This window comes from Tachypleus tridentatus, chromosome 13 (assembly GCF_004210375.1).
Source record: "Tachypleus tridentatus isolate NWPU-2018 chromosome 13, ASM421037v1, whole genome shotgun sequence".
Lineage (NCBI taxonomy): Eukaryota > Metazoa > Arthropoda > Merostomata > Xiphosura > Limulidae > Tachypleus > Tachypleus tridentatus.
Window position 1 is genome coordinate 267139902 of NC_134837.1, and position 21265 is coordinate 267161166.

Below are 21265 nucleotides of genomic sequence, written 5' to 3' on the forward strand. Positions count from 1 at the left end.
GCTGTCTGCTATACTAGTATTTATATAAGCTACTCTACACACACCAACTGCTGTCTGCTATTCTAGTATTTATATACTAGTATTTATATAAGCTACTCTACATACACCAACTGCTGTCTGCTATACTAGTATTTATATAAGCTACTCTACACACACCAACTGCTGTCTGATATACTAGTATTTATAATCTACTCTACACACACCAACTGCTGCCTGCTATACTAGTATTTATATAAGCTACTCTACACACACCAACTGCTGTCTGCTATACTAGTATTTATATAAGCTACTCTACACACATCAACTGCTGTCTGCTATTCTAGTATTTATATAAGCTACTCTACATACACCAACTGCTGTCTGCTATACTAGTATTTATATAAGCTACTCTACACACACAAGGTGCTGTATGGTACACTAGTATTTATATAAGTTACTCTACATACACAAGGTGCTGTCTGCTAAACTAGTATTTATATAAGTTACTCTACACACACCAACTGCTGTCTGCTATACTAGTATTTATATAAGTTACTCTACATACACAATGTGCTGTCTGCTAAACTAGTATTTATATAAGTTACTCTACACACACAAGGTGCTGTCTGCTATACTAGTATTTATATAAGTTACTCTACATACACAAGGTGCTGTCTGGTACACTAGTATTTATATAAGTTACTCTACATACACAAGGTGTTGTCTGCTATACTAGTATTTATATAAGTTACTCTACACACACCAACTGCTGTCTGCTTTATACTAGTATTTATATAAGTTACTCTACATACACAATGTGCTGTCTGCTAAACTAGTATTTATATAAGTTACTCTACACACACAAGGTGCTGTCTGCTATACTAGTATTTATATAAGTTACTCTACATACACAAGGTGCTGTCTGCTTTACTAGTATTTATATAAGTTACTCTACATACACAAGGTGCTGTCTGCTATACTAGTATTTATATAAGCTACTCTACACACACAAGGTGCTGTCTGGTACACTAGTATTTATATAAGTTACTCTACATACACAATGTGCTGTCTGCTAAACTAGTATTTATATAAGTTACTCTACACACTCAAGGTGCTGTCTGCTATACTAGTATTTATATAAGTTACTCTACATACACAAGGTGCTGTCTGGTACACTAGTATTTATATAAGTTACTCTACATACACAAGGTGTTGTCTGCTATACTAGTATTTATATAAGTTACTCTACACACACCAACTGCTGTCTGCTATACTAGTATTTATATATGTTACTCTACATACACAAGGTGCTGTCTGCTTTACTAGTATTTATATAAGTTACTCTACATACACAAGGTGCTGTCTGCTATACTAGTATTTATATAAGCTACTCTACACACACAAGGTGCTGTCTGGTACACTAGTATTTATATAAGTTGTTCTACATACACAAGGTGCTGTCTGGTACACTAGTATTTATATAAGTTACTCTACATACACAAGGTGCTGTCTGGTACACTAGTATTTATATAAGTTACTCTACAAATACAAGGTACTGTCTGATACACTAGTATTTATATAAGTTACTCTACATACACAAGGTGCTGTCTGGTAAGTATTTATATAAGTTACTCTACATGCAGAAGGTGCTCTCTGGTGGACTAGTATTTATATAAGTTACTCTACATACACCAACTGCTGTCTGCTATACTAGTATTTATATAAGCTACTCTACACACACCAACTGCTGTCTGCTATACTAGTATTTATTTTTGCTACTCTACACACACCAACTGCTGTCTGCTATACTAGTATTTATATAAGCTACTCTACACACACCAACTGCTGTCTGCTATACTAGTATTTATATAAGCTACTCTACACACACCAACTGCTGTCTGCTATTCTAGTATTTATATACTAGTATTTATATAAGCTACTCTACATACACCAACTGCTGGCTGCTATACTAGTATTTATATAAGCTACTCTACACACACCAACTGCTGTCTGATATACTAGTATTTATAATCTACTCTACACACACCAACTGCTGCCTGCTATACTAGTATTTATATAAGCTACTCTACACACACCAACTGCTGTCTGCTATACTAGTATTTATATAAGCTACTCTACACACATCAACTGCTGTCTGCTATTCTAGTATTTATATAAGCTACTCTACATACACCAACTGCTGTCTGCTATACTAGTATTTATATAAGCTACTCTACACACACAAGGTGCTGTATGGTACACTAGTATTTATATAAGTTACTCTACATACACAAGGTGCTGTCTGCTAAACTAGTATTTATATAAGTTACTCTACACACACCAACTGCTGTCTGCTATACTAGTATTTATATAAGTTACTCTACATACACAATGTGCTGTCTGCTAAACTAGTATTTATATAAGTTACTCTACACACACAAGGTGCTGTCTGCTATACTAGTATTTATATAAGTTACTCTACATACACAAGGTGCTGTCTGGTACACTAGTATTTATATAAGTTACTCTACATACACAAGGTGTTGTCTGCTATACTAGTATTTATATAAGTTACTCTACACACACCAACTGCTGTCTGCTATACTAGTATTTATATAAGTTACTCTACATACACAAGGTGCTGTCTGCTTTACTAGTATTTATATAAGTTACTCTACATACACAAGGTGCTGTCTGCTATACTAGTATTTATATAAGCTACTCTACACACACAAGGTGCTGTCTGGTACACTAGTATTTATATAAGTTACTCTACATACACAATGTGCTGTCTGCTAAACTAGTATTTATATAAGTTACTCTACACACACAAGGTGCTGTCTGCTATACTAGTATTTATATAAGTTACTCTACATACACAAGGTGCTGTCTGGTACACTAGTATTTATATAAGTTACTCTACATACACAATGTGCTGTCTGCTAAACTAGTATTTATATAAGTTACTCTACACACACAAGGTGCTGTCTGCTATACTAGTATTTATATAAGTTACTCTACATACACAAGGTGCTGTCTGCTATACTAGTATTTATATAAGCTACTCTACACACACAAGGTGCTGTCTGGTACACTAGTATTTATATAAGTTACTCTACACACTCAAGGTGCTGTCTGCTATACTAGTATTTATATAAGTTACTCTACATACACAAGGTGCTGTCTGGTACACTAGTATTTATATAAGTTACTCTACATACACATGGTGTTGTCTGCTATACTAGTATTTATATAAGCTACTCTACACACACCAACTGCTGTCTGCTATACTAGTATTTATATAAGCTACTCTACACACATCAACTGCTGTCTGCTATTCTAGTATTTATATAAGCTACTCTACATACATCAACTGCTGTCTGCTATACTAGTATTTATATAAGCTACTCTACACACACAAGGTGCTGTATGGTACACTAGTATTTATATAAGTTACTCTACATACACAAGGTGCTGTCTGCTAAACTAGTATTTATATAAGTTACTCTACACACACCAACTGCTGTCTGCTTTACTAGTATTTATATAAGTTACTCTACATACACAAGGTGCTGTCTGCTTTACTAGTATTTATATATGTTACTCTACATACACAAGGTGCTGTCTGCTATACTAGTATTTATATAAGTTACTCTACATACACAAGGTGCTGTCTGGTACACTAGTATTTATATAAGCTACTCTACACACACAAGATGCTGTCTGGTACACTAGTATTTATATAAGTTACTCTACATACACAAGGTGCTGTCTGGTACACTAGTATTTATATAAGATACTCTACAAACACAAGGTGCTGTCTGCTACACTAGTTTTATATAAGATACTCTACAAACACCAACTGCTATCTGCTATACTAGTATTTATATAAGTTACTCTACATACACAAGGTGCTGTCTCCTATACTAGTATTTATATAAGATACTCTACAAACACAAGGTGCTGTCTGCTATACTAGTATTTATATAAGATACTCTACAAACACCAACTGCTGTCTGCTACACTAGTATTTATATAAGTTACTCTACATACACAAGGTGCTGTCTCCTATACTAGTATTTATATAAGATACTCTACAAACACAAGGTGCTGTCTGCTATACTAGTATTTATATAAGATACTCTACAAACACCAACTGCTGTCTGCTACACTAGTATTTATATAAGTTACTCTACATACACAAGGTGCTGTCTGCTATACTAGTATTTATATAAGTTACTCTACATACACAAGGTGCTGTCTGGTACACTAGTATTTATATAAGCTACTCTACACACACAAGGTGCTGTCTGTATCCACACTTTGCTGCAACCACAACACCTTTTTTTCACCTAAAAGTCAACATATAAGATTACAAATGCATATCTACCTGCAGAGAGTGTTCTACCTGCAGAGAGTGTTCTACCTGCAGAGAGTGTTCTACCTGCAGAGAGTGTTCTACCTGCAGAAAGTGTTCTACCTGCAGAGAGTGTTCTACCTGCAGAAAGTGTTCTACCTGCAGAGAGTGTTCTATTTGCAGAGAGTGTTCTACCTGCAGATAGTGTTCTACCTGCAAAGAGTGTTCTAGAAGAGAGTGTTCTACCTGCAGAGAGTGTTCTACCTGCAGAGAGTGTTCTAGAAGAGAGTGTTCTACCTGCGGAGAGTGTTCAGAGAGTGTTCTGGAAGCCTGAAGACTCATAGATATTAAACATTATGTTCTAAGAGTTCCAGAAACACATTTATAATGTCAGTTATACATATTTCAGTAAAGAATAGGCTTTGATGTTATAGTGAAAGTTAGGTATATATGGTCGTTAATGGTATAGAATTTGAATAATGAATAAATTAGGTATTAACTGTTCTTTTGGCACACCCAGTACATGTAATTATAGAACTTTTTCAAACCATTGTGTAGTACAAAGGATCTAACCCTTTTCGGTAATTTTTGTATGTTGGTCGTCACTCTCCAATACACAACAGTAGTTTAAAACGATTAGACTTAGAGAAATTTCCATAAAACATATCAGTATTTGTTTAGTCCAGAAATTTTGAAAAATTAGGGTTAGGTTTTTTATGGGTAACTTTTGTGTAACAGCATTCCATCTATGATGTGGAGGCGAGTTTAAGCAATTTTATCTTATTTTTATTCTGTTTTTCGGCCAAATTAAAATGTTTTTTAGCTATTTTGAGGTTTAAGAAGTTTAAGTGCATTTCTAAAAAATACACTAGACTATTCACAAAATAGAAATTATATATTTCTATCTCCGGTAAAGAGACAACTTTCTTTAATTAACGCTTTGCTTTTCTCTGGATAATCGTGAAAAGCCCGAGGTAAAGAGTTAATTAAACAGTTTCTCATAAGAAAATAAAGTTTAAGTAATTTCCAGAAAGTAAAGAATGAGTTAAACATTTAAAACATTACTTGGAATAATCTCAACTTCCAGATATCATTGTACATTTAAAATCACACAAAAGATGTGAGTTGCCAAATTTGGTTTTGTTTGTCTTAATTATTATATTTGTCGTTTACTTGCTATTTCCTTCTATCGATTTGTTTATCTATGAAATATTAGTTGAGCTAAAACGCTAAATCACTTTGTAGTTAATCACTTGCATTTTGAGTGCATATATATGTAGGATGAAACAGATATCAGCGTTCCTAGCGATGACGTACAGGTACTCGTATTAACGTAGCAAGAGAATATGCAAATTTATGATCCATACGGTGTAATCTCGTGACCTACTCACTGAATAAATACACTGCCAAAAGCTTCATTGTGAGAAAGGGTCACGATATAGTTAGTGGAAGATACATTTAGTGAATTATTGATGAAATTATTATTGTTATTAATATTGAAAGATATTTTTAAATACTGTTTTTTTGGAGTTTTTTTCTCTGGTTCTATTTCCTGATTCCACTATCTGGAATAATATTTATATTTATTATATATTATTTATTAACATTATTAGTCAGACACGGTTTATTGTCAGTGTTTAGGTTAAGTGTTCAATTTATTTATTAGTGTTCTCGTTCATCGTACTTGTTTTTGTCACTTACAGGGTAACTGTGCTGTAAGATATCTCACTTACAAGGTACTGTGCTGTAAAATATCCTCACTGCAGTCTTTCTCAAACTTTTCACACTCGACTACTACTTTTTGTTTTATTCTTCTTGCACATAAAAATCAGACTCAAAAAAGAACGAAAATAACGTAGTAGTGAAAAACAAACGGACATTTTAAACACTGATTCGTTAATGATAAAAATGTTATTGTGTTTCTGGTACAACTAGAAATTATGTGGTGAAAATGTTGACAGTTTAAAAGGAAGAAAACAGTGGTGATTGTTTACTGGTAATGGACGAGTCTGGAAGTGGAGATACCAAAAAAAGCTAAGATGGGACTTCTTCAAATTTCCTAATGTTTACATTGCTCGTTTTGTTCCACATTCCACAATCTCATATCCTTTATTTACCGAACAGTGCTATTCTGAACTAAGGAACAATTAATGGTTGTATTATTGTTTGTTTTAACTCCCACCAGAGTAAGTTATAAAAAGATTATTGTCGTGTTTAGTCATTTCTAGTTTTTATTCTAATTTTTGACAACAAAATAATCTATAAAGTTTACTGTACTTACAGTCCAAACAAAAAAAAAACTGGTACGAATAATTTGTTTTTTCTTTGTTTAAAGTTTCGGCACAAAGGGACTTCTTTAAATACAAAACAACTTCTTATGCATTTTAAAAAATAAAAACTCTTAAATTTACTTTTCTATACGACTCCATTTCACGAGACCATATCAATAACAAAGAAAAAGTTCAATTGACATAACAATAGCACAAACTCACGTGATTTGATTAAAGTACAAGTTTGTTTCACTGGATCATTCTTAACAATCGATAACAGAAACGGTAGCTATGTTCCTTATTTATTTCGGACGTGTATATTGACTTTTGTTTTTATTCGGAGCCCAATGGGAGCACAGCTGAGACCCTATTATATATGATGGTTCTCTCACGGCAGTAAAAGCATAAAGTTGTTCTGAAAACGATAGAATGATAAAGAGTTTAAATAACCACTCAATATTTTCTTTTTCTTCATGTAAATTATTCCAGTTAGAGATTAGACAAAGAATTTGTTTTGCTGACGCTTGTAGTGTCTTTTCACTTGAAGACTAGAAAGATATTAATTGGCGTATTAGGAAGATGAGTTATCTGTTTGTTCCTTTTTGTGCCACTGGGAGGCGCCATTATCTGATTCATATTTTATGTAATATAAAATAATGTTGCAGGACATCCATAAAAATCATTAAATGAGCTTTAAACAGGATAATGTCTAATGAAAAGAGGTAGCTCACGTTTCAACGATACTGGCTATTTAAGGGCTAGTTTATAGGAATACCTCGTATGTGAACGACACGAGAGTAAGGAAGTAACTCGCTTGTCAGATCGACAAGGTAGTCGAGAAGTAGTGTTCAGTGATAGTTCTCGTTTCAACGAGACAAGTTGTTTAAGCAACAAAATATGGTACGAATGAACTTGGTAGTTTTTATGGTTTAAGTTCTCAAGTATCAAAGGAGACTGAAAGATACTCAGAAACAATAGTTTATCTCCACCCTACTCATAAAATTATTTTCAACTATAAACTGAGTCAGTACAAAATAATGCTTAGGCTAAGGACGGATTACTGAAAACATGATATGTTTGGTGTTGGAGATGGGTGTTATTTGAACGTGTTTGTTACTATGGTTGTTCAATGAACATCGAACACAGCAAAAGATAATTCAAGGAATTGGTTAGAGGCGTGAATAGAGGGAAACGGAAGGTGTGATGAAGTTGGGCAAGTTGAAAATGTAGACCAGAACAAGGCTAAAACGATGGTAAGCAGTTTAGGAGTGGTGAAGTAGGGTAGGATCAAAACGTACACCAGAACAAGGCTGAAACGATGGAAACCAGTTTAGGTGTGGTGAAGTTGGTGAGATTGACAACGTAGACTAGACCAAGGTTAAAACGATGGTAATCAGTTTAGGAGGGGTGAAGTTGGATAGGTTGAAAATATAGACCAGACCAAGGCTAAAACGATGGTAACCAGGTTTAGGTATGATGAAGTTGCACAGATTGACAACGTAGACCAAACCAAAGATTAAACGATTGTAATCAGTTTAGGTGTGGTGAAGTTGGATAGGTTGACAAAGGAGAGCAGACCAGAGATTAAACAATGGCAACCAGTTTTTGTGTTGTGAAGTTGGATTGGTTGATAACGTAGTACAGACGAAGACTGAAACCATGATAACCAGTTTAGGTGTTTCCAAGTTGGATAGGTTGACAATGTAAACCAAACCAAGACTGAAACGATGGCAACCAGTTTAGGTGGGGTGTAGTTGGTTAGGTTGATAATGTAGTATAGACAAAGACTGAAACGATGGTAACCAGTTTAGGTGTTATGAATTTGGATATGTTTCCAACGTAGACTTTAACAAGGCTGATACGATGGAAATCAGTTTAGGTGTGAAGATGTTGGATAGGTTGACAATGTAAACCAGATAAAGGCTAAAACGACGGCAACCACTGTAGGTGTGTTGAAGTTGGGTAGGTTGACAACCTAGAAAATCCCAAGGCTGGAACGATATCAACCAGTTTAGGTGTAGTGAAGTTGGATATGTTGATAACGTACACCAGACCAAGGCTGAAACGATGGCATCCAGTTTAGGTGTGGTTAAGTTGGTGAGATTGACAACGTAGATTAGACCAAGGTTAAAACGATGGTAATCAGTTTAGGAGGGGTGAAGTTGGATAGGTTGAAAATATAGACCAAACCAAGGCTAAAACGATGGTAACCAGGTTTAGGTATGATGAAGTTGCACAGATTGACAACGTAGACCAAACCAAGGATTAAACGATTGTAATCAGTTTAGGTGTGGTGAAGTTGGATAGGTTGACAAAGGAGAGCAGTCCAGAGATTAAACAATGGCAACAAGTTTTTGTGTGGTGAAGTTGGATTGGTTGATAACGTAGTACAGACGAAGACTGAAACCATGATAACCAGTTTAGGTGTTTCCAAGTTGGATAGGTTGACAATGTAAACCAAACCAAGACTGAAACGATGGCAACCAGTTTAGGTGGGGTGTAGTTGGATAGGTTGATAATGTAGTATAGACAAAGACTGAAACGATGGTAACCAGTTTAGGTGTTATGAATTTGGATATGTTTCCAACGTAGACTTTAACAAGGCTAATACGATGGAAATCAGTTTAGGTGTGAAGATGTTGGATAGGTTGACAATATAAACCAGATCAAGGCTAAAACGACGGCAACCACTGTAGGTGTGTTGAAGTTGGGTAGGTTGACAACCTAGAAAATCCCAAGGCTGGAACGATATCAACCAGTTTAGGTGTAGTGAAGTTGGATATGTTGATAACGTACACCAGACCAAGGCTGAAACGATGGCATCCAGTTTATGTGTGGTTAAGTTGGTGAGATTGACAACGTAGACTAGACCAAGGTTAAAACGATGGTAATCAGTTGAGGAGGGGTGAAGTTGGATAGGTTGAAAATATAGACCAAACCAAGGCTAAAACGATGGTAACCAGGTTTAGGTATGATGAAGTTGCACAGATTGACAACGTAGACCAAACCAAGGATTAAACGATTGTAATCAGTTTAGGTGTGGTGAAGTTGGATAGGTTGACAAAGGAGAGCAGACCAGAGATTAAACAATGGCAACCAGTTTTTGTGTGGTGAAGTTGGATTGGTTGATAATGTAATACAAAGGAAGACTCAAACGATGGTAACCAGTTTAGGTGTGATGAAGATGGATAGGTTAACAATGTAGACCAGACCAAGAATTGAAACGATGGAACCATTTTAGGTGGGGTAAAGTTGGATAGGTTTGCAACGTAAACCATGGCTGAAACGATTGCAAACAGTTAAGGAGGGGTGAAGTTGGATAGGTTAAAAATGTAGTCCAGATCAAGGCTGAAACAAAGGAAACCAGTTTAGGTGTGCTGAGGTTCGATAGCTCGACAACGTAGATTAAACCAAAGCTGAAACGACGGCAACCAGTTTAGGTATGATTAAGTTGGAGACATTTACAACGTAGACTACACCATGGATAGAACGATGGTAATTAGTTTAGGTGTGGTGAAGTGCATAGGTTGACAATTTAGAACAGACCAAAGCTGAAACGACGGTACCAGTTACGGTGTGTTAATATTGGATGGTTTGACAACGCACTACAGACCAAAGCTGAAACGATGGTAAACAGTTTATGTGTTGTTAAGTTGGATAGGTTGAGAAAGGAGACGAGTACAAGGCTTAAACGATGGCAACCAGTTTAGGTGTGGTGACGTTGGATAGGTATGCAACGCAATCGAAGGCTGAAACGATTGTAAACATTTTAGGTGTGTTGAAGTTGGATAGGTTGACAATTTAGACCAGACCAAAACTGACACGATGGCAACCACGTTAGATGTGGTAAAATTGGAATGGTTGACAACGTAGATCAGACCAAGGCTGAAACGATGATAAACAGCTTAGGAGAGGTGAAGCTAGATAGGTTGAAAATGTAGACCAGACAAAGCATAAAACGATGGCAACCAGATTAGGTGGAATGAAGTTGGATAGGTTGATTATGTTGTATAGACGAAGGCTGAAACGATGGTAAACAGTTAAGGTGTGGTGAAGTTGGATATGTTTAAAACGTAGGCCAGACCAAGGCTAAAACGATGGCAACATGATTATGTGTGATGAAGTTGGACAGGTTGACATTGTAAACCAGACAAAGGCTGAAACGACGGCAACCAATTTAAGTGTTGTTAAGTTGGAGAGATTGACTACGTAGACCAAACCAAGACTCAAACGATTTCAACCAGTTTAGGTCGGATGAAGTTGGATTGGTTGACAACGTAGATCAGACCAAGGCTGAATCAACGATATCCAGTTTAGGTGTGGTAAAGATACATAGGTTGATAACGTAATACAGACTAAGACTCAAACGATGGCAACCAGTTTAGGTTTGGTAATATTGGATTGGTTGACAACGTAGACCAGACCAAGGCTTTAACGATTGCAACCAGTTTAGGTGTGGTTAAGTTGGAGAGGTTGACAACATAGACTAGACCAAGGATAAATCGATTGTAATCAGTTTAAGTTTGGTGAAATTGGATAGGTTGACAAAGGAGACCAGACCAAGGATGAACGATGGTATCAAGTTTAGGTGTGGTAAAGTTGGATATGTTCAAGACGTATACCAGACCAAGGCTGAAACCATGGCAACCAGATTAGGTGTGGTTAAGTTGGAAAGTTTGACAACGTAGACTAGACCAAAGATGAAACGATGGTAAACAGTTTAGGTGTGGTGAAGTTGGAAATATTCAAATCGTAGACCAGACCAAGGTTGAAACGATGGTAACCAGTTTAGGTGTTTTCAAGATGGACAGGTTGATAATGTAAACCACACCAAGACTGAAACTATGGCAACCAGTTTAGGTGTGATGACGTTGGATAGGTTTACAACGTAGACCAGACCAAGGCTGAAACCATGGCAACCAGATTAGGTGTGATGAAGTTTGATAGGTTGACATTGTAGTCCAGAACAAAGCTGAAATGGCGGCAACCAGTTTAGATGTGGTTAAATTGGAAAGGTTGACAACGTAGACTAGACCAAGGATTAAACGATTGTAATCAGTTTAGGTGTGGTGAAGTTGGATAGGTTGATAAAGGAGAGCAGACCAGAGATTAAACAATGGCAACCAGTTTTGGTGTGGTGAAGTTGGATTGGTTGATAACGTAGTACAGACGAAGACTGAAACCATGAAACCAGTTTAGGTGTTTCCAAGTTGGATAGGTTGACAATGTAAACCAAACCAAGGCTGAAACGATGGCAACCAGTTTAGGTGGAGTGAAGTTGGATAGGCTGATAATGTAGTATAGACAAAGACTGAAACGATGGTAAACAATTTAGGTGTGGTGAAGATACAGAGGTTGACAATGTAATACAGACCAAGTGTGAAACAATGGTAACCAGTTTAGATGTTATGAACTTGGATATGTTTCCAACGTAGACCTTAACAAGGCTGATACGATGGAAATCAGTTTAGGTGTGAAGATGTTGGATAGGTTGACAATGTAAACCAGATCAAGGCTAAAACGACGGCAACCACTGTAGGTGTGTTGAAGTTGGGTTGGTTGATAACCTAGAAAATCCCAAGGCTGAAACGATATCAACCAGTTTTGGTGTGGTGAAGTTGGATAGGATGACAATGTAGACCATACCAAGGCTGAAACGATGGTAACCAGTTTAGATGTGGTGAAGTTAGGTATGTTGACAAGGTTGTACAGACCAAGGCTGAAACGATGGCACCCAGTTTAGTTGTGGTGAAGTTAGATAGGTTGACAATGTAGTACAGACCAAGACTGAAACGATGGCAACCAGTTTAGGTGTAGTGAAGTTAGATAGATTGACACGTAGAACAGATCAAGGCTGAAACGATGGTAAACAGTTTAGGGGGGTGAAGTTGGATAAGTTAGCAATGTATACCAGACTAAGGCTGAAAAGGTTGGCAACCAGTTTTGGTGTTATGAAGTTGGATCGGTTGCAACGTAGACCATAAAAAGACTTAAACGATTACAACCTGTTTAGGTGTTATGAAGTTGGATATGTTGACAATGTAGTAGAGACAAAGGCTGTAACGATGGTAACCAGATTAGGTGTGGTGAAGTTGGATATAATCACAATGTAGTAGAGACAAAGGCTGTAACGATGGCAACCAGTTTAGGTGTGGTGAAGATAGATAGGTTTACAACGTTGTACAAACCAAGGCTGAAACTATGGTAACCAGATTAGGTGTGATGAAGTTTGATAGGTTGACATTGTAGTCCAGAACAAAGCTGAAATGGCGGCAACCAGTTTAGATGTGGTTAAATTGGAAAGGTTGACAACGTAGGCTAGACCAAGGATTAAACGATTGTAATCAGTTTAGGTGTGGTGAAGTTGGATAGGTTGATAAAGGAGAGCAGACCAGCGATTAAACAATGGCAACCAGTTTTGGTGTGGTGAAGTTGGATTGGTTGATAACGTAGTACAGACGAAGACTGAAACCATAATAACCTGTTTAGGTGTTTCCAAGTTGGATAGGTTGACAATGTAAACCAAACCAAGGCTGAAACGATGGCAACCAGTTTAGGTGGGGTGAAGTTGGATAGGCTGATAATGTAGTATAGACAAAGACTGAAACGATGGTAAACAATTTAGGTGTGGTGAAGATACAGAGGTTGACAATGTAATACAGACCAAGTGTAAAACAATGGTAACCAGTTTAGGTGTTATGAACTTGGATATGTTTCCAACGTAGACTTTAACAAGGCTGATACGATGGAAATCAGTTTAGGTGTGAAGATGTTGGATAAGTTGACAATGTAAACCAGATCAAGGCTAAAACGACGGCAACCACTGTAGGTGTGTTGAAGTTGGGTTGGTTGACAACCTAGAAAATCCCAAGGCTGAAACGATATCAACCAGTTTTGGTGTGGTGAAGTTGGATAGGATGACAATGTAGACCATACCAAGGCTGAAACGATGGTAACCAGTTTAGGTGTGGTGAAGTTAGGTATGTTGACAAGGTTGTACAGACCAAGGCTGAAACGATGGCACCCAGTTTAGTTGTGGTGAAGTTAGATAGGTTGACAATGTAGTACAGACCAAGACTGAAACGATGGCAACCAGTTTAGGTGTAGTGAAGTTAGATAGATTGACACGTAGAACAGATCAAGGCTGAAACGATGGTAAACAGTTTAGGGGGGTGAAGTTGGATAAGTTAGCAATGTATACCAGACTAAGGCTGAAAAGGTTGGCAACCAGTTTTGGTGTTATAAAGTTGGATCGGTTGCAACGTAGACCATAAAAAGGCTTAAACGATTACAACCTGTTTAGGTGTTATGAAGTTGGATATATTGACAATGTAGTAGAGACAAAGGCTGTAACGATGGTAACCAGATTAGGTGTGGTGAAGTTGGATATGTTCACAATGTAGTAGAGACAAAGGCTGTAACGATGGCAACCAGTTTAGATGTGGTGAAGATAGATAGGTTTACAACGTTGCACAAACTAAGGCTGAAACTATGGTAACCAGTTTAGGTGTATTAAAGATGGTTAGATTAATAATGTGGTATAGACCAAGGCTGAAACGATGGTAAAAAAGTTTAGTATGATGAAGTTTGATAGGTTGACAACGTAGACCAAACCAAGGCTGAAACGATGGTAAAAAGTTTAGGTGTGGTGAAGTTGGTGATGTTGACAATGTAGACACGACCGAGGCTGAAACGATGGCAACCAGTTTTGTTGTGGTGAAGTTGGATAGGTTGACAACGTAGACTTGACCAAGGCTGAAACGATGGCAACCAGTTTAGGTGTGATGAAATTGTATAAGTTGACAATATAGTACAGACTAAGTCTGAAACGATGGTAACCAGTTTAGTTGTTGTGAAGTTGGGTAGGTTGAAAATGTAGTACAGACCAAGGCTGAAATGATGGTAACCAGTTTAGGTGTTGTGAAGTTGGGTAGGTTGAAAATGTAGTACAGACCAAGGCTGAAACCGATGGTAACCAGTTTAGGTGTTGTGAAGCTAGATAGGTTGACATTGTAGACCAAACCAAGGCTTAAACGATAGTAACCAGTTCCTTGTACAACATGACTTGGTGAAAGTTTTTAAACTTAAATAACAGAATGTTTGATCTCTCGACTGAAAGATAGACATTATGATTAGGTCAGATAATTCAGCCTGCTGTTGTTTGAGAAGTGAAAAACTTGGTGTCGATGAATAGTGATTAATAATTCACACTTCGTGGCAATGACCTAAACGATTTTGGGGAACTCTTCTTTTTAGGGTTAGGATCAAAGGATCAAAGGTTCAATGTAAGTGGGGGAGTACCCCGAAAAAAACCCACTTTCAGGGCTAGCACAAACAGTGCCGGTAACATATTGTAAGGAAGAGCAAAAAATGACAAATAAACGTGATAAGATTTACTGATATTAACTTGATGACGTTTTAAAATAAGCTGTATGGGTAAAAGTTCGAGGACAAGGTTGAAAAAACTTGGTTGCATTTGGAGTCAATGTCGTTTTTAGAGGTAGAAATAAGAATATGGTTGTGTTTGGAGTCGATGTCGTCTTTAGAGATAAAATTATGGAGAGACAAGGAAGACCTTCGTGAGACGATTACCATCAAAACAAAAGAAGCTCTTGGGCATAGGGTTACTGGGGCTATCTGGTCGTCAGGTTGGCCTTCGGTCTGGATTGTTCTGTTTTCCTTCGCAATCCGTGTCTCTGTTTCTCGGCTTTGTGATAGAGGGTTTTCTGTGACACTCAGTAATGTGTGATGTTGGATCTTTGTTTGTCTGTGACTCACGGTAGGTGTGATATTGTAGTCTAGATTGTCAGTGACACTTGGTGATTCGTGATATTGTAGTCTTGGTTGTCTGTGACCCTCAGTAATGTGTGATATTGTAGCCTTGGTTGTGTATAAGTTCTTCTTGTCTGTAAAGTCTGATGGGACTTTGTTGACAGATGGTGGTTCAATGTTCAATATTGATGTTCTTCTGGTCAACGTAAGGCGAATGGAGGATTAGTCGAAGGCTCTTTGTGTGAGTTTGGTCGTTTGGCTCTGAACTGAAAGACAGATACAACACACATTGATTAGTAGGTGTTAAGCAGTACTTAAAAGGATTCTACTTTTTTTGTGAATGGATACAATAGAAATTTTAGATAACATGGTCCATGGTTGTCCTTAAAATAAAATAAAAAATTTCGGTTTAAATAACATTGCAATGTCCTTAAAGGAAACGAATAAAATGTCTGTGTTGGATTTGGGAGACACTGGTAGTGTAGAATTTATCGGTGAACATAAAGTTGAAAGTCCTCGAGAGTGAGGGTTTGAATGAAAATTCATTTTCTTCGCCGGAGCCTTGTCTTGGTGAACTCAATGAAGACGTTGGACTTATGCTCCAGATGTACAGTATCAAGACGACTCAACAAGAACAGAATACTTGGTTGTGTAGCAGTTTAAAAAAACAAACTTCAATCCTCAAATATTTCAAGAGACTGATGTTTTTTAAACCTTTTGGAGTGTTTGTCCTGAGGTGACAGGAGATGTTTGTAAAAGAGGTAAAGTAATGGATCAATGGAACTACAATCAGATACTGACCTGTCATGATGTATCCAGTGGTTTGCATAAAAGATTCTACTGTCAAAAATGACAACACAACACAACACAACACCTTTATCAACAAAGGAAATGTCTCTGACATCAGGAACTTGATAAAAATAAACAAGACAAAGATCCTTTTGTATTAACACACCGTTCTTGTTAAATAACCATCAACAACATGGTGGTTTTATGATGAACATATCAATGACACCTGTAACTTCTGCAATGACCATTTCGAAGTTAACACCTTTCAAAGAGACACTATATGCCACAAGATGTGGCCCAGGTGCATTGAAGATACTTTCTTAAAATGGCTACGCTCAACAGATAATATCCAAAAATTCAAGAACCATCTGAAAAAACAACTTACAATTGAAAAAGAAAAAAAAAATATATAACAAACTTTCCTCAGGCGATGGTTACTAAGGTACTCACACAAAACACAGGAGGGTTTATTGTAAATAAATCTACTCCAGCTGTGTAAAGACATGAATCATAGTTTCAGCACAAATAATATTTGTAATAACAAAAACCCTAAGAATACGTAAGAAGAATACATCAATGCAACTCTCCTCAAGAATGGGTATCTGGAATTATTAATAGAGAAGATAAACACCTAGAATAAAGAAGATAATTATTAAAACATACAGTTGTATTTTCCGACGACAAAGGTCTCTGAACGTATAGCTAATTCAATAGACTATATCCATATGACCTTGGCATGCCCTTTATCATTGAGCTCAAAGTAGTTTATTCTTGTGAATAAAACCATCCATAGTAACAACCTGGAGGTGAAATAGATATATGAAATCCATCTTGAATGAGTCCCCTTGTGGTAACTTTAAATATCGTGTAGGCATCTTGAATAATATTTACTTGGGACATATTAGGTGCAATAAAAGTCGAGACAAGACGTAACAGAATTTCAGTGCTAGAATTTATTTTATATTTTCACGAGAAGAAAGAACTCATCGGTCTGCTCTTACTTCAAAGAATTCATCGGTTTGCTTTTACTTCAAATAACTCATCAATCTGCTCTTACTTCAAATAACTCATCGATCTGCTATTACTTCAAAGAACTCATCGGTCTGCTATTACTTCAAAGCACTCATCGATCTGTTCTTTCTTCAAAGCACTCATCGGTCTGCTATTACTTCAAAGCACTCATCGGTCTGCTCTTACTTCAAAGCACTCATCGGTCTGCTCTTACTTCAAAGAACTCATCGATCTGCTCTTACTTCAACGATTTATTCTTTGAAAAGCAAAAACATTGGTAATTATGAAACCTCAAAGAAACAAAAATACTTAATAATTTGGCATCCAACTTATAACTAGAAGAAATTAGTTTTGATAACATTTCAAGTGCTGTTGGTTCGTAGTTAATTAGTCACTTACTGAATTACTAACTGATTGAGGTGACACATTTTCCGTATTATTAACTGATTGAAGTGACACATTTTCCCGTCATAAAACTATAAAATACCGAATTTAGAGAAAAGACACCTGAAAATAAAAACATTAAATACACGTATTTTCAAATATAATATTGACATACAATAAAAACAATCAAATACAATAGAAAAAACAAAGTAAAAATAGGAATATTTATTGTATAATAAAGTCCCTATTGAGGTTCTGCTCCTAATATGTTAATAACTTAATTAAGTCAGAGGTCCTAAGTGCATCGTCATCGGAGTTTCAGATAAGGAAAACATCTTAAATGGTTATAGTGTTATAAGAGGTTTCATTCTAAATTATAAAATTCCACCCCTGTTAGCCTCCTTTTACGAGTTACGTGCACGAGATACCTAAATGTCTTACACCAAAGACTAGTTCTGTAGTTAAATCACACAAAAGGGGATGCTGGCTTCTATTTCATTTTTAAGCTCCGCATTACACGTACACTAAGTTATTGGAGTTCTGTTCACGTTTCTAAATTCAAGATAAATAAAAGCCGGTTTCATGAAGCAGATGGCTTCAACACTGAACGCTCGTACGGCTTGCGGTCTGTGGAAGGAATAAATCCAACGAATGGGAGTCGAGGGACGAGGTAGACTAAGACCACGGTGTTGTTACTATAAGATAAAATGTTACGTTAGAAATGATCTTTAGGTAATGTATCTGTACATCTGTGGAAATTGAAGCATATTTGAATATATTTAAATAGTTTTCTTCATCTAAAAGTTCACGTTTCTCTTTATTTAAACTAAAAAAAATTACAATGAAAAGAATTTGTTCCCTTTACTCATAGAAGTGACTGAAAATTTCAGTATATATCAGGAAAAATTAGTTTTAGATAAATAAAGTTACGTTTCATAACTACCCAATAAATACCTCTTGAAACAAGTAGAGCCACGTGCATCAGCGAATAGCAACCTCCACGAGCTCGAGAAGGAAGTATTCAGTTTGATTTTATTCATATATCTCCGAGTACATGGAATTCTTACGTCAAAATTACCTTCTGTCTTTTCTTCTTTTACACAAACTCTCCGTACTACCATTGGTCGATGTGCATGATACTCGCAAATTAATGAGCCAATGAATATTTCTGTTAGGTATGCCAGTACCAAGAAAAGTTCAAGAACCAAACAAATTTCGGTATATTACACTTTACAAACTCAATAACGTTTCTATTACACGTGTAAATATTAACTAACGTTTCCCACACACATACCGAAACAAATGAACGTTTTTGAAGTCAAAGCTAACTAGCGACACTGCTATATGTATATATATATGAACGCCAAATATATTTTCACATACGCCTCTCGCAACCACAGTGGTTCAACCATAAGCTGGAAGGCTTATAACACTAGAAACCCCGATTTCAATATCTGTGGTAGACAGAGTTAAGATATCACATTGTTTGAAGAAGGTAACTTGAGCAGTGTGAACGTACTGGTAGTTGGTTATCCAGTAAGAGCTGTGAATTTCAGTCCTAGCTTACGAAGTGAAGATAGGTCCCTTTCTATTACCTCCTTAATAATTTACACTAAACTAGACGCCTCAATATATTTAAAAGAAAAACGTATATTTCTGATAAACAAGACATTAACTTTGAAACATATATTACATTTAGATAAATTCGGATATTTTCCTAATATATTATAACCTCACCGGAGCTTCTTAAAAAGCTTACATGATGTCAAAACTATGTTCGTAAAACATTTCATCCTATTTAACAGAAAATAAGATAACAATTATATTTAGAACATTGACAGCGTAACAACAGTAAACAAAAATGGAATATCGACAATGCGACCAATAATAACTATATACAGAACATTAATAGTGTGAATAATAATAATTATATTTAGAACATTGACAGCGTAACAACAGTAAACAAAAATGGAATATCGACAATGCGACCAATAATAACTATATGCAGAACATTAATAGTGTGAATAATAATAATAATTATATTTAGAACATTGACAGCGTAACAACAGTAAACAAAAAATGGAATATCGACAATGCGACCAATAATAACTATATGCAGAACATTAATAGTGTGAATAATAATAATTATATTTAGAACATTGACAGCGTAACAACAGTAAACAAAAATGGAATATCGACAATGCGACCAATAATAACTATATGCAGAACATTAATAGTGTGAATAATAATAATAATTATATTTAGAACATTGACAGCGTAACAACAGTAAACAAAAATGGAATATCGACAATGCGACCAATAATAACTATATGCAGAACATTAATAGTGTGAATAATAATAATTATATTTAGAACATTGACAGCGTAACAACAGTAAACAAAAATGGAATATCGCCAATGCGACCAATAATAACTATATGCAGAACATTAATAGTGTGAATAATAATAATTATATTTGGAACTGTTTGATAGAAAGAAAATTACTGTATAGGTATAGTTTTTGTAATTACTGTATAGATATAGTGTTTGTAATTACTGTATAGGTATAGTGTTTGTAATTACTATATAGGTATAGTGTTTGTAATTACTGTATAGGTATAGTGCTTGATAGAAAGTGAATTAATGTATAGGTATGGTGTTTGATGGAAAGTGAATTAATGTATAGGTGTGGTGTTTGATGGAAAGTGAATTAATGTATAGGTGTGGTGTTTGATGGAAAGTGAATTAATGTATAGGTGTGGTGTTTGATGGAAAGTGAATTAATGTATAGGTATGGTGTTTGATAGAATGTAAATTTCTCTATTAATATAATTAAACAAGCAAAACAAGTAGATAAAAATGTATTTTACAATTTCAATAAATGGATGCGTTTTTTGCAGTTTTTCGAGGGAAAATAACTTCATTTAGAATATTAAAGTATTTGTTTTATACTAGAAATATGTAATATTATTTTAGTATTTGTCATACCTAGAATATTGAAGTATTTGTTTTTCATATCACAACAATGTTTTTCACTTGACTAAAACCATGTAAGTAGTGTTAGATCAGTCTGCCTGTTGTTATTATATTACTATACAACGTGGGAAATGTGTTTTCGTTGTCAAACAGGAAACAATAAAAGTTGGTAGTACCGCCTGTTTCGGTGAGAACCAATCCGTCAACTAAATTCACTTCGATGTAAGTTTGATGTTGTAACCACAGCGCGTGGTGTTAACATTGAGACTTTGAGGGAGTGAATATCAGACACTCAAGTCTATAATTAGATAATACCAAACATTCTCTCGTTCCAGCTCTGATAAGTATCAGGTAGTGAACAATTTCTCATATATTCTGAGAGACTGTTGTGTTTTCTCAAAGTTTTGTTAATGTCTGGTAAGAAGGAGAACGTTTGTAAAATTGATGGTAGAATAAAACGTTTTGATTACTATTCAAGTTTCCAACTTAACAACTACCACTGAATTAGGTTGTCTAGTGTTTAACACATGTTGGTAGACTTCTCTTCCCATCACTAGGTTCAGAATCAAAAGTCTTCTACGTTATTAAGTAGAGACCTACAAGAAAAGAAACATGAACCATGTGACTTAAAGTTGAAATATGACTGATGAAATAGGAAATAAGTGATCGAAATGTTTAATAATCTAAACTTAAAGAAGTTGTTGGGGTGTTTCTACAGAAAAACCAAA